We start from the raw sequence: 14,096 nt of genomic DNA, 5'->3' as shown, positions 1-14,096 counted from the left end.
TGGATGAACCTCAGGAAGAACAACAAATATCCAACCCCCAAACCATGCTGCTTTAAGCCAAAGCCTTGGGCTTGGCCCCGGTGCTTTGTGAACTGCTGCACAAGGAGGCAGGCTGCACAGTTTGTTTTCTTCCTGTGCTAAACACCAAGACAGACAAAGTAATTACTTGTGAAATTATTCAGGTGATTTTGCAGGCTTTTACAAAATTTTTCAACTACGTACACACGTGGGTGTGTGTTGACTTCACTGTTTTTCTTGTCGTGAGTTACAGAGATGAGCGCTCTGTTCAAAGGAAGTCTCCTTCCGTCTCCTCGTACCCACTTCTCCCTTTCCTCATCTCTCTAGCCAGCTATCAATCACACTTCTGTGGCACATCTACCTACCGTGTAATTATCTACCTATGGTACTGGATGGCTTGGCTCCCCATCCGTCTTCCTGCACACCAGCACGAATACCCAGCAGTTCAGGATATTTGCTCTTTCAAGTCTTCCCTTTTCCCACTCCCTTGGGGGCACAGGGCAGAGGGCACCCCCCGAGCAGGCAGGTCACAAAAGCCCACCCAAAATAATTTGGATCCACACCCCAAAGTCCACACAAAGAGCCCACAACTGCACCCAAATAGCCACAGGCATTCACAGGGCCAGCCATGAGGCCAGGCACGAGGATGTGCCCAAACTGGAGATCTTCACATGCACTCACACCAAGATTTATGGATGTGAGCACCAGGGCTGTGCACACAAGCACAACATACCCTGTGAGTGCACCCAGCAATTTGTGATGGCTCAAAACCAAAAGCTCACACCTTCCCTGCACCTGGCTGCACTGCAAAGCAAACCCCAGCAGTGACACAGGCACCCGCACCACTCCCAGTGACAAATCTCACTGGGTTTCTCCCATTCTTCATCAGAAATTGGTCCAGGTCCTCGCCCAGCAGCGCATGGAGCCTGCCAGTGACACTCTATTTATGGTTTTGCTTTTGATTTACTCTTGGTGGTTTTTACTTTCACCCGATTCTCATTTTATGTGGCATTTCCTCCGCTCCTATTTGTTTCTTCTTTACAGATGGCACTGTCAGATGGGGAGGATTGGATGTTAGAGCTGTCCTGGTTGCACAAGAAACATCTCAATACATTGAGCCATGGTCTCCAGCAGCCCAGGCCAGTATCTTAGCCAGATTTTTCCTCAAAGCAGCAGCAAGTTGTTTACAATTGTATAAATAGGCTCTTTATTTATCACAATTACCACCAATAACGTATAGAAATTAAAGTGAAAATTATGAAAACATGGCTGGATTTCATTTTCCTGCCAAAGCCAAGGCAGCTCTGGCTCAGATTCCAGGATTCTCGTCCCATGCAGAGCAACGTGCTCTTTTCCTGCAGGAAAAGGAAAGCTCATCTGCCTTCAGGATGTTCGTGCTGCCTGGGATGGTGCCGTATGGTCACCCAAGGGGAGGATGAGCCAGAGGGAAGCTCTCGCTCGCTTGTCACAGAGACGAGGCGGAGATGGCAGGGCAGAACGTGCTCACTCAGCCTGTCAAGGCGTGAGGAGCTAAAATTGGTGCCTACCTGACACACCGAAAGGAACCCGAGGCTGCCGCACAATTACTCTTCCAAGCACAGTGGTGTTTATCCTGCAGCCATTTTCCATAATTACACTGACAGCACCTGACAGCCCCATGTCAGTGCCGCAGGAGCCGTCCCTGGCAGCTGATGTGATGCTCTGGGGTCATTCTGCTGGCTCGCTCCTCTTCCCCCTCTGTGCTAATCTCCAGCTCTGATTATTTTTGATGGCTTTTGACCAGAGATTGTAGCTCAGGAAAGCAAGATCTGGATAAATCCTGGTCTATCCAGAGAGGAGGCATTCAGCTGCTGGGACCAAGGGCCCCCCAGCCATGCTGAGATGGATGTGAGAGCCAAGCAACACTTGCAGTTAACAGCCCTGTTTATTTTCCAGTCGCCATCAAAGCTGGGAAGTGATGAACTTGGGCACATCCTGGCTTGGGTAAATCCCAGCCAGCCCACCAACTTCAGGGGAAGGAGATTTACCCACATGGGGCCAAGGATGCTCTCAGCCACCAGGCTCATTTCTCCCCATGCTCACAAATGTCTCCAAAAGCTTGCACATTTTGCATGTCCAGTTTCTCCTGGAGGGAAGCTCACAGCCTGGGCTGGAGGGGAAGGTAACACGACCTGGATGTGACAGCTCCTCTCAGCCAGATGCACTGAGAGGCTGCACCCTGCATGCGGCCTCCCCTTCCCTCACATCCCCATGCAGGCACAAGCTGGGCACATCACTCGCACTCAGTTCTCTCTGCTGTCTCAGTTCAGATTTAATTTTAAATTGCCTTGCTTCCCTTGAAACCTCACCGGAGGCTTTCCCATAAGGCTCATCTAAAACCTTCCATCTCTGCTTTAAACTCAAGGAAAAATTTCAGGGAATTTTCCCTCCTTGGGAAGAAAAAATAATCTGTTCTTCATCACAACAACAAAATAATAAAGTTTGAATTTCCAGATAAAACATTTCATTTTTCAGATGTCAATCAGTTTCTGGCTTTTCATTTTTCAGGCTGTTGATGAAAGCAGCGTGGGAGGTGAAAAAAAACAAGCCCCAAACCTTGCAGTCACCCCAGGGATTTTGCACATTCAGCCTGCCCCAGGTCTTCTCTCTGTGTCTTGCTTTACCCTGCTCTTCACCTGGTGGTGCAGAAATCCTCTCCTGCACCCCTAACCCCTCCAAATCTCTGCCAAAAACACCACACCATCTCTCCCTTCTCCCTGCATCCATTACAGGTGAGCATGGCCATACAGGACCCCTGCAAAGTACCCGGGCTTCAGGGCAGGCTCCGCATCAGCAGGAGGGCTTCAGGGCTTGATTCTCAGAGGCAAGGAAGCCTCAGCAGTTTCCAGTGGTGCTGCAAAGTCATCTGGTCCTTAATTGGAAAGATGGGCTCCCCCTCCCTCCGGGGAAGCCATCTGGAGAAAGTCTGGTGAGAGACTAAGAAGAAATGTAGGGGACAGATGCGATCTTGTCTCGAACACGCTCCCCAAGAGGCCGCTCCACGCTTAGTTTTGATCAGGACAGTGGGTAGCAGACAGCAGGCTGGTGAATGTAAATAACCTCCCTCAGCTGAGCTTAAATTAATTCACTTTGCTGAATTTCACTGTTTGCTCTCGACACATAAGGCAGGGACGAGGTGGGACTGATTCTCACCTCCCTTGCTTTGCCTTCATCACGCTGGTGCCACTTTGCGCCAGCCAGAAGTGAGGCCCCTGAGGGACCCAGTGTTGCGGATGACATAGGGCTGCTCAGATGGTTTGTGCAGGGAGGTGATTTAGGAGGACATTTCCAGGCATTTATCCAGCATATAAACCACAGATCAGCAGGAATTTCAGCGCACAGCTCCCCACTGCCCCAGCCACGCGTGCTGCAGCATCCCTGAGCAGCAGCTGGCAAAAGGGTTTGCCCAGGCTGCTCCCCAAAAGCTGCTCCTTGGCCTCGCCATCAGCAGGGAAAGCTGTGCTGGTTCTCCCTCCCCTGGGCACCACAGCCCTAGGGGGGATGCTCTCAGGTGGATGGCCCCACAGAGGGGCTCATCCTAAACATGCTCTGCCCTTGCCCTCCAGTTCACCAAGTGTTAATTGGCCCCGATCCTGTGGGGATCGTTTGGGATGATCAGGCCACATGCTTACCCAGGCAATGGATTCTGACAGTGTGACATAATGGGGGGAAATAATACAGCTCAGCCTGGGGGATGTGGTAATGGAAGTTTCATCGCCCTAACTGCCTCTTCTCCTGACCCCAGCAGCCAGGCAGATAATTGGGTTTCCACAGTTAGAGAAATAATTGGGTTTAGGACCAACCAGGATGCTGAGGACAGCTTGCCGTGGGTGCAGAGAAATGCCCCCATGGATACCTGTGTGCAGTGGCAGCCCTCGGTTAACACTTTACATGAGGGCAGCAGGTAAAGGAATCGGCCCCATGGCAGCTTCTCCCTTTGCTTAGGGGGCACGGGGCCTGTTTGCACAGGTTTCTTTACTGAAAGGAAGAAAAATGTTACAGAAAGCAAACAGCAGAAGGAAATATCAACACAGTTCATGCTCCTGCAGCATGAAGAAGGTGCTGAGCATGGAGCAAACACCGCGGGCACTGCACGGCTCAGGGGAGCACAAGCGGGCACATCCCAGGCTGGGGACAACCAGGGCCAGATCTGTGCCAGACTGCAGCTGATTTGCACCAGCTCCTGCCTGCTGATAAATCACTCAGCCCTCACAACCACTGGTCCTGCACAGGGCATTCATTTCTGCCCCAGGAGCTGCATGGATGTGTGGGGCCAAGGGACACAGACCCGCGAGCAGGCATCGCTGCTCATGCAGGAGCGCAGGCTTTATTCCCATGTCAACGGCAAAGATGCTGAGCAAGTTGTACCGACCACACATACATAACTAGCTGCCTCATTATTTATAATAATGCAGTTAGTTTATGCTCAATCCCATATATAAAATGATTTGAGGTAGTTTAATGAGAATTAAGGCTGGATTCTTGCACTGAATCAGAAAGCAAACCCCGGGGGTTTGCTTTCCAAAAGGACCTTCTGTTCCTGAACACATGCACCCAGCCTGGGTGTTCTGACCAAGTTGTAGAGATGCCCACGCTGACTTTTGCCATGTTTCTGGTTTTTAGATGTAGCAACCACCCATACACCCCTCATATCTCAGGACCTTTGGTGACCACACGCGCGCAGCCAGACCCATGAACAGATAACTCACACGAGCCTTGGGCACGTACCCAGTGCTATTTACAAAACACACTTTGTGGGCTCCCACATGTGGTGGGCTCACTCGTACTGCCCAGAGGGCACCCACAACGTGCTGCCAGCCCGGACACAGGTTACACCATCACTGCAGGTGCTGCAATGCCACTGAAAGTGTTTCCTTGCACAGCTGCACACCCATTGCTGACACACACCTCTGTGTATTTTGCACGCACACCTATCGACATTGGCAACTTTTGGTGTCTTTGAGATTTAAATGACAGCACAGTGTCTAATATTTAACACTCCTAGCATTGCATATTCATTTGCTGTTAGAGCAAACACGAACTAATTAGTAGAATTAATTAGTGTGATGCAGCAAAGTGAAGAAAAGAGAAGGAGAGACACAGAAAAGAGAAAAGAGACCAAAGGGGGAGGGATAGGGAGAAAAAGAGAATACAGAAGACCAAGGCAGTTGAGAACGACAGGCAGATAAAAGCCCTATAGAAAATTAGGAGCTGACTTGTTCTCCCTTGTTTGTGCACAGCATGGCTCTGAATATCAACAGCTAAGGACAGGAATCCCAACAAGGGCTGGGGCAGCCTCCAGGGGAATATCCATTGCCTCCCTTCCCCAGAAGAGCAGTGCATCCCCTGGGTGCATCCAAGCACTGATCCTGCCAGCTGGGGGCTCTTTTTTGGCCCCATATTTTTGGCCAAACAGCAGTTTGGCTGAAAGCAGGCTGGAGAACAGACCTGCTCATGGGGAGGCTGGAGATTCGGAAAGCAAACAAGGACTAAAAATATTGTAAGCACTCATTAAATCCCACAATACACAAGCACGCAGCATGGAGTTGCTGACCCACAGGGCTGTCCTTCACCCCCAAACACCTCCTTTCCATCCAAACTCCAGCCACAAAGCTCCTCACCATCTCCAATCCACTTCTCACCCGGGGAGCAGAGCACATTGCAGAGAACAGCAGCCCTCAGAGCTGTGCTGCTCTCCCCCAGGGAGAAGTCATTTACTTTTCCAACCAGCAGCACAGCTCGGGGGGGTTTCATCCTCCCCATCCAGAAGATGAAAGAGTTGGAGGATTTCTCTGCCTCCCCGTCCAGGTTGGCCTGTGCCACACGGTGTGGCTGATAAGGCATTAAGGCTCTCAACCAGTGAATTTCTCAAGGCAATATTGACTGAAAGGTTTCCTTAAGTGTCCCCTGATAGGCAGCATTTGATGGGGCTTAAAGGCAGCAGGGAGCTGAGGCTGGATTTAGGAGATCTGCTCTCAGTGCCCCTCAGGCAGACAGTTAGCAGACCGTCCTTTAATTACAAGTGACCCTAATGACCTGCAGCATTGACATTTTGAAACAAGGCACCCGTCCCGCGTGCCTCGACAAGGCAGGGAAAGGGAGGCAGGAGCCAGGGGGCTGCCATGGGGGCAGGATGCTCCTGCTGGTGCCCCTTAGCCTTGGCCACAGCTAACCAGTCACCAGCATCTCAAGGTTTTAAGCTAAGCTGAAATTAATCTTGCACCTAAATCTGTTGGGAAGAGCCAACAGCCCCCAGCAGCCTGGGGCAGAGGCAGAGCTGAAGCCCCCAACCCCTTCCCAGAGCTGGCTGCAGAGCCATGCAAGTTTGCAACCAGTTCCCTGCAGGGTCAGCCAGCAGCACAGCCAAGCTCTGCCCTCCCCAGCCCTTTGGTGCAAGCTGTTCCCCAGGTTTTTCACCATCAGCGCACGCAGAAAGGGCTCAGAGCTGCCTATCGCCAGTGCCACCCTGCTGAACCTGGTGGGGATGTTTTAAATGTTATCTGTCCTGTGCAGCAAGAGGCCCCTCACGTAACAAACAGCTTCCACACATCCCTCCCGGCCCCTCTTTTCAGTAAATCCCTTCTTTAATTAAAATTCTTTTCAGTGCCCAGCCCCATCGGTTAGCCAAGGGGATGCTGATGGAGGCGAGGAGCCCGGGGAAACGGCACTCGCTCCTGCTGCATCTGCTGGCTCCTTGTTCTGGCTCACCATGAGACCTGGGCACAGCTCTGATCCCCTCCTGGCAACCCATCCACTCCCAGGCCCTACAAACTTTGCAATGCGCTTTTTTCACAGGAAAAAACATGCATAAATAGCATGCATAGACACACAGGTTGGGCTACAAAAGGAGAGCAGAGCAATGACAGCAAATTGAGAACTGTTCTGTCAAGGCCAGTCTGCAGGGTGGTGGAGGACACAGCTTTGTTGTTTTTTTTGTTGATTTTTTTTTTTTTTTACCTGCTGCCTAGCTCACTGGTTTAATCCCCCCTGGGCACACACGCCTGGGAAGCTGAAAGCTGGAAATGCCTGACCCCACTCCAGGCTGGAGGAGCTCCCTAAAAAGAGGTCAGGAAACCTTCAATTTCCACCAGCAGGTGCTGGCATGGGAATGGATCAGCCCCATGCGGGCAGGAGCTGTGCTCAGGGAAGGCAGAGCCCTCAGGAAGCCTGCAGTGGGTGCAGCGCATCGACAGGATCCCGGTCTGGCCCCCATCCTACTCAGAAGGATGGGAATGCTGAAAGCTTTACCCTGCCTCCGAAATGTCTTGCAGGCAGTAATTAACTCTCACAGAAGTCTTGTGTGGGAGAGGACAGGAGCTGGGACTCCTCGAGAGACAGTACTGACTCCCTGCAGTGTGAGGAGGAGGAGGATGCGAAGGCTGGGTCGGAGGGACCGAACCCAGCGCTCAGCACCAGGCCACGCCAGACACAAACCAGCACCACGAGGGGCTTCACTGGAAACCCCTTGTGAACCAATTCGCCCAGGGCCACAGTGCTGAAGACAAACAAAACTTTCAGCCTTGTACTAATGATTCCAGATCCCAATCATTTACACAAAAACAGAGCTGAAGCTGTTTATTTTTGCTGTTTCTCCCTCAAAATTCAAACATACTTCTCCAGTACAAAAAGGAGCCTGCCTCGCCCTCCAAGCATTATGCTGAACAGAAGCTGAGCACTGAACTCTGTGCAAAGCATTTGGGTTTTGCCACCCAGCATCACTTCGGTGTTCAAGCACCGGGGAGAGCTCTGATGGGTGCAGACATCTGAGCAGCCAAGTGTGGCCCAGCTGCACGCAGCCATCACTTTACTGCCTTCACTTCCACTTGCTGAAGCAGTGCAACCATCCAAGAGGACGTTTGCCAAAACACAATGTGGGGCTGAAGAGTTTGACCTCCCCTGTGGGCACACGAGCTGCCAGGGTGAGTCCTGCCCACACCAGGCAGTGCCTCTCCCCTTGCTATTGCACTGAGTGGCAACCAGGGGTTTAAAGTGCTGCTGTCAAACAGCACATCGTGCATTATTCAGGCTGAAACCAGTTGCTACCAGTTGGCACAGGCAGCCTGAGCCCAGGTAGGCTCCCCTTTCCCAGTCCTAAGACTCCCTCTGTCAGCAGGCTGAAGACCTCCAGCGCTCCCAGCACCATCTCAAAAGGTGTCTGCTCGAGACAGGAGGATTCGAGAGGGGTCCGAGCCCTGCCCTCGAGACAAGGAGGACCCAGAGGGTGGGTGCTGGTGGAGGGACAGAAGCAGGGACTCATCTAACAGCTGGCTGCTGCAGGGCTGGTCCCCAACACCCTCCAGCTGTGCTCAGAGCAGCGCTTGCCCGTGGCACAATGTCACCTTTGTCACCAGAGAACTGAGCACACGGAGGTCACACAGTGTCCACATGGCAGAAACCAGGGCTCTCCTTGGCTCAGGATCACAACATCTTCCCCAGCCCCACATCTGCTCATTTCCCACCCTGCTTTCCCCTATCAGCCCTCGTTATCTGATAAATTTGCTGGGACAGCCGGAAACAGCTGATTAGCACTAACAGGAGGGAGCTGACACCTCACCAGGGAAATTACAGGGAACAAGAGATAAGCAAGGACCCTGAGTACACCGAGATAACACGGGCTGCTGTTCCACTGCGCTGGCTCAGCCTAGGTGGCAGGGAGGTGAGCATGAACACCCCCGTGCGGGGACGCCAGCCAGCTCACCCGAACCAGGAGATGCATATTTACCCTGACAGATGAATACATAAGATTCAGCGGAAGAAGCGATGGCAGTCAGCAGTGCTTTCTTCTCCCCGGATCGCAGGAGACAGGGAAGTCTATAAATAAAACCCCTTCATCTCCCCGCGAGGCACCAGGTGACACCCCAGCTGCATCAGAGGCCATTGCCCTCAAACTCAGAGGCACAGAGGGAAACCCACAGCCACCTGGATGGTCAGAATCTCAGCACAGAGGAAGAACAACTGGATTTTCCTTGCTGAGGATGGCAGGCACCTCCGAGAGGCCAGGGACACCCCGGTTTGTGCAGGGCAGACCCGGTGCACGCAGCGCAGGACCCAGCACCAGCTGCGGGCAAGGCTCGGTGCTTGCCACCAGGTTCATTCCCTTGGCAGGGGGAACTGAGCTCGACTGATCAACAGCTTCAGCTGCCACTGCAAATCCTGACCTGCAGACCACAAGACAAATCAGAGGCTTCCAGGCAGCCGAGAGCTTTGTGGCCGTGGTTAATGTGCCTCCCTATCTGTGTGCAGACAAAGGCATAGAAGTGACAAAGTGCACACCCTCCTGCAATTACGGTCACACCATGGAGGATGTATTTTTGACCTGGCAGCTCTAGCAGGGCCGCCTTTGAACACATAAAAATCTTTTCTCTTTGTTTATTAGGTGGCACGCCTGATGACACCGCGCACATCGGAGTGTCTAATTGCCTGGAGTATTCCAATGGGTGCCACTCGGCTGATCGTAAACTGTCGGCAAAGGAAAATTACTGATAAACACACTATCCTGCCTCGTCGTATAAATAATTGGTAGTATTATGAATGCATGAGCCAGCACAATTAGGACCTGAAGGTTGTGCCATATGTCACAGCAAAGCTAATTTCTCTTAGATTTGCAATGAGGCCTATTAGTCAACATCACGGGCTTATTTAGGAGTGAATTCTGGCTTGATGTAAATCAGCCTAACTGTAAGAGAACAGGGCCGCTCTGATTTATGTCAGGTGATGGGCCAGTCCATAACATCCATATGGGTCTGTAATTATCCATATGGACACAGATATGGACATCCTGCACAAAACCACTGCCGGGTCTGTTACAGTTACCATTTGAGGTAATAAAAAAGGACTAATGTTACGTTATGTGCCCATCACAAGTCCCAGGCTAGCAGGAGAGCAAAATTTGCCAATTGTTACAGGCCTTAAGCAGACAAAAACATCCATTCCCTTTGGTTGAGGCTGAATTAGTGAGAGATTAACTCTGTAAGTGTAACACCAGCACTGGAAGTGCCACCACTGATGGACACCTCGGCTCGGGGTGACACCGCACAGCACAACTCCAGACCTCCCAAAACCAGGTTGCCCCTGGGTGCTTTTTTTCATCACCACAAGCCACAAAACATTGAGATGCACACCAGGCAAGGCGAGGGAGGCAGGAGATGAGTCAGCCACCCCCATGCTGGAGGATGTTGTGCCTGCCTGCGGGCTCGCAGCCTCCCCGGAGGGAACCCCTTGCGCACACAGTGATTCCAGGGGGAGGCTCCAAAAATCCCCAGGATCAGACTGTGTGGAGCAGGGGCAAGGCTGGTTTCTGGTACATTAAGCGCAGACAGCAAGATAGATATGGGGTGGTTCTGTATTTTGTAGATTTGGGAGCAGAGGAGCTGTGCTGAGCTTGAGCTACTCGGGGAGATGGATCCCACTGGATCCAGCTGCAATGCTGCCCGCCCACCTTTGCTGCTTTAAGGGCTTTGCAAGGTGCTGAGACCTGGTTATCCCCAGCAGAGCCAGCACCTCGGTGGTGACCCAGCAGTCAGGGGAGCTGAGCAGCTCTTGCTTTGAGCACTGAGACTCGCACTGCAGGAGATTTGATTGCAAGCACTGCTTGCTTCAGCCAAATTCCCCCGGTTACAGCACCAAGCCTCCGACAGCCCTGGGCAATGACCACAGAGGCCACCCCAGCCCTTGCCCTAGACTTAGCAAGGGGCTGTGGCCCCCAAGGGCTGTGCCAAGGGTCTCAGCTCCCTGCATCCTTAGAGGCAGAGCCTTCCCCACAGCTTCTGGAGCAGAACTCTCACCAGATTTCATACGAGACACGAAATGGAGCTCTGGACCACTCCCAAGCACTGATCTTCCTACAGCTTATGAATATAGCAACCATCCAGCTACTTTGCCAGCAGCCTCGTCAACCCTCTGCCCCCCAACACAGCTCTGCCCCCAACACAGCTCGCCTAGGTTTGCCTGCAGACAGCTGCCTGTTAGAGATGATTTATTGCATCGCCTTGAGCCTCAAGATTCCTGGTGGCTTGCAGGCTGTGCTATAGAAACAGAGCTCTTTTCCTGCCTCTTCTGAAGCCGTGCAAACCTTCATCAGGGCCGACTAGCTGATTTTATTCAGAACAGGATAGCAGAGCTAATAAGCGCCAGCAAAGCAAGCATTAATAAGGTGCTATAAATATCAGTGTCCCTCTCAGAAGCAGCAAGGGGGGCTCAGCTTTCAGTTATATGCCTTGCAGCAAACCTAAGGCTTGAACCTACACAGAAATCCCCTCTGATCCACTACGGGCTCACATTATCCACAGCACTAGCTCTTTTAATTTGACATTTTCCTCCAGCTTCCCCAGCCTGATTCAAACTCCAGCCACCGAAAGAGAGAGAATTTACATTTCCAATTCATAGGCAATACAGTCCATTAGGTTTAACAAGTGAATGAACTTCACATGTAACCTACAGCAAGCATCAGCTCTGTGGCTATTCATTTTAACTGATTACCTCGTTTGCTATATCTAGGAGCCCCGGCGTGGCCATGGCAACTGGTTTTGCTTAAATGCAGCTGAAGAGTGAAGTTAATTTTAGATTAGGTGAGGAGGAGGCTGGTGCACCAAGGGGAGCTCAGTGCTGGATTTCTCCTCTCCTTTGCTGATGGGAACTGCTCAGCCTGCCAGCTCCACACCAGTGGCCAGACCCCTGCAGCATCCCCAGCACGTCCCTGCTGTGTGCCAGGCTTCGGGCTTCGCTGCACCAGACCAACCCCATACAAGTTCCTAGCCATCTGTGAGCCTTCCAAGCCCTGGTTCTGCTGGGGGATCCCTCTCTCCAGGCTGGAGACAGCTTCTCCAGCAGCCTCACACGCACTCAGCGCAGCAAAGCAGATGGCGTGGCTCCTCGCACCCTGGGTAGGGCTAACCCAGGTGGGCTGGCTTGCCCTTGCTGCTCCAGCACCACATACATCACTGAAATCATTTCTTCTGTGTGTTATAAAGGTGTCAAAAATGTCCTTAAAACCCCAGGACTGGGGATGGTTATATGCCAGCTCAGTACACTCATCTATGTAAATTGATGTGAATATTCATAGCAGGGCCAGAAATACCATAAATAAGCTAAAAGTGACCTTAAGCATAATTAGCACTTCGGGCCTAAGAGGCATATTTTGGTTGTTCTCATGAGAACGTGAAAAAGGTGGTAAATGGGCATTTCTTTGAAGCAAGGCTGCCTCTTACTAAGTGCCTCCTGCAGGCAGCCAGCAGGTCAAGGCTGCTTCAGAGCTCCTTCCCTCACGGCTTTCAGTCCAGCCAACGCTTACGCTAGGAAATTTCCTCGGGGCCAGGTTAGCACCCCTGCTCTTTTGGGGTTTCTGCCCTCTTCACTGCCTGCCCCCATGACATTTCTGGCTCCCTGCGCTCACCCAGACTGTGCCACCCAAGAGCATCCACTTGGCTCTGGTGCCCTACTGCAAAGCCATTTCTTCTCCCTGCCAGCTTGGGCTTGTCATCCTTTTTATTTTACCCCAGCTGGAGCTTAACCACCCTTTCCATGTAACTTGAAGGAAGGGCAGCTGCTGCAGGCACCAGGCACATGCTGGGAGCTCAGCAGCACCCACTCCACAGCCTGGCTTAAAGCAAACCACCCCGATGGGCACACTGCAAACCCACAGGTGGGCAAACCCATCGAGTATCAGCTCTGCAAACCAGCAGCACACAATATATAGCTATACATAATGAGATATATATATATTTATATAAAATCAAGTATTAGCATTTTTGTTATATACGCATACACTGTATGCAAACCATCACTGTCTATTAATACTTATATACATATGCTCATTTAAGCAGTAATGGAACAAAAACAAGACCAAAATGTGCCTTTCTTTGGCTCTAAACTGTTTCCAAGTGTAACAGGAATACATCTGCCCATAGTCATGCCTGCTGTAGGGGGCTGCTTTTCTACAGCACCAGGCACAGCAGCACACCAAGCCCAGCTCCGGGTACCCAAACCATGAACAATAATCAAGGGAAGAATCTGGCCCGTCCAGTGAATGGATATTCCACTTGTCTCAAGTAATTTTTTATTTATTTGGGCAGCAGGTCTGCTAGTGCATGTCAGTCTTGGTGGCACCAGGGACTTCAGCTCACACCCAAGGGCTCAGACAGGGCTGGACCGAGCCCAGGTCACCGCTTGCACAAGGTTTAGAGCTAAGACGAGCACAGACCTCCTTTTATTTATTTATTGCTTGCAAGCAGGCCTGTGTCCATCTGGGCCAGGACTTTAGAAGACAAAAATAACCAGGATTTCTAGCAAGTAACAGCTCCTGCCAGAAACCGAGGAAGAGAGAGAGCAGCACCAGCCATTCCAGCCTTTTCCACGAGAGAGTTAAAAAAAACTTCATGCAGAGAAGCCTATTGAGATTGATTAACCAACGTTGTGATTTGTAATTTTGCTTAATGCTATTAAAGAAAAGCATTGACCATTTGTTCAGGAGAAAGACTGGCGGGGCGCCAAGTTTTTGCATAATGAATTCAGAGGATTAATCCTATTAGTCTTCCTCCCTTCCCCCAGCCCCTTAAACTTCCCCCGAAGATGAATCGCAGATGCAAAACCCAACCAAACAGCCAGATATTGGCTGAGCTGCATCTGATATCTCCGAGACCTTCGTGCTCGCCCTGCGAGATAGCAGAATGACTCAGAGGAGCGGCAGTAGGTGAGGAGAACAATGGTGATATTATCAGCGAGGCTGGGAGGCTGCTTCAAAGCCTCCAGCAGCTGAAATACGCGGAACAATAGAGGAGGGGGGGAAAAAAATGTGTGGTTGACAAGTAGGCATAAGGATATTATTAGCAGGTTACAAGCTGTGTGTGAGGGGGCTGCACCCCACAGCAGGGTGACGGTGACACCCCTCGGTGCTGGCGTGTCAGCACCCTCCAGGGCTCACCCTGCTGTGTTCATCGCTGCCCAGAGGTCACCCCAAAGTCTGGGTCAGGCTTGTGAGTACTGATGCTGGGGGGGGCGTGCTGTATGAAGGAGGAGAGTTGGGGATGTCCCAGAGGGGCTCT

At 51.6% G+C, this 14,096-nt stretch overlaps 1 protein-coding gene across 1 annotated transcript in view; it reads right to left on the bottom strand.

Annotated features, from left to right (window-relative positions):
- Positions 1 to 14,096, bottom strand: part of NFASC (neurofascin) — a 114,745-nt gene that overhangs the window by 99,467 nt on the left and 1,182 nt on the right. The gene's annotated exons all lie outside the window — the stretch shown is intronic.

Source organism: Aythya ferina (genome assembly GCF_964211825.1).
Source record: "Aythya ferina genome assembly, chromosome: 25".
NCBI classification, from domain to species: Eukaryota; Metazoa; Chordata; class Aves; order Anseriformes; family Anatidae; genus Aythya; species Aythya ferina.
Note: the sequence above shows the minus strand (reverse complement) of the source record. Positions and strands in the feature narration are given on the sequence as shown.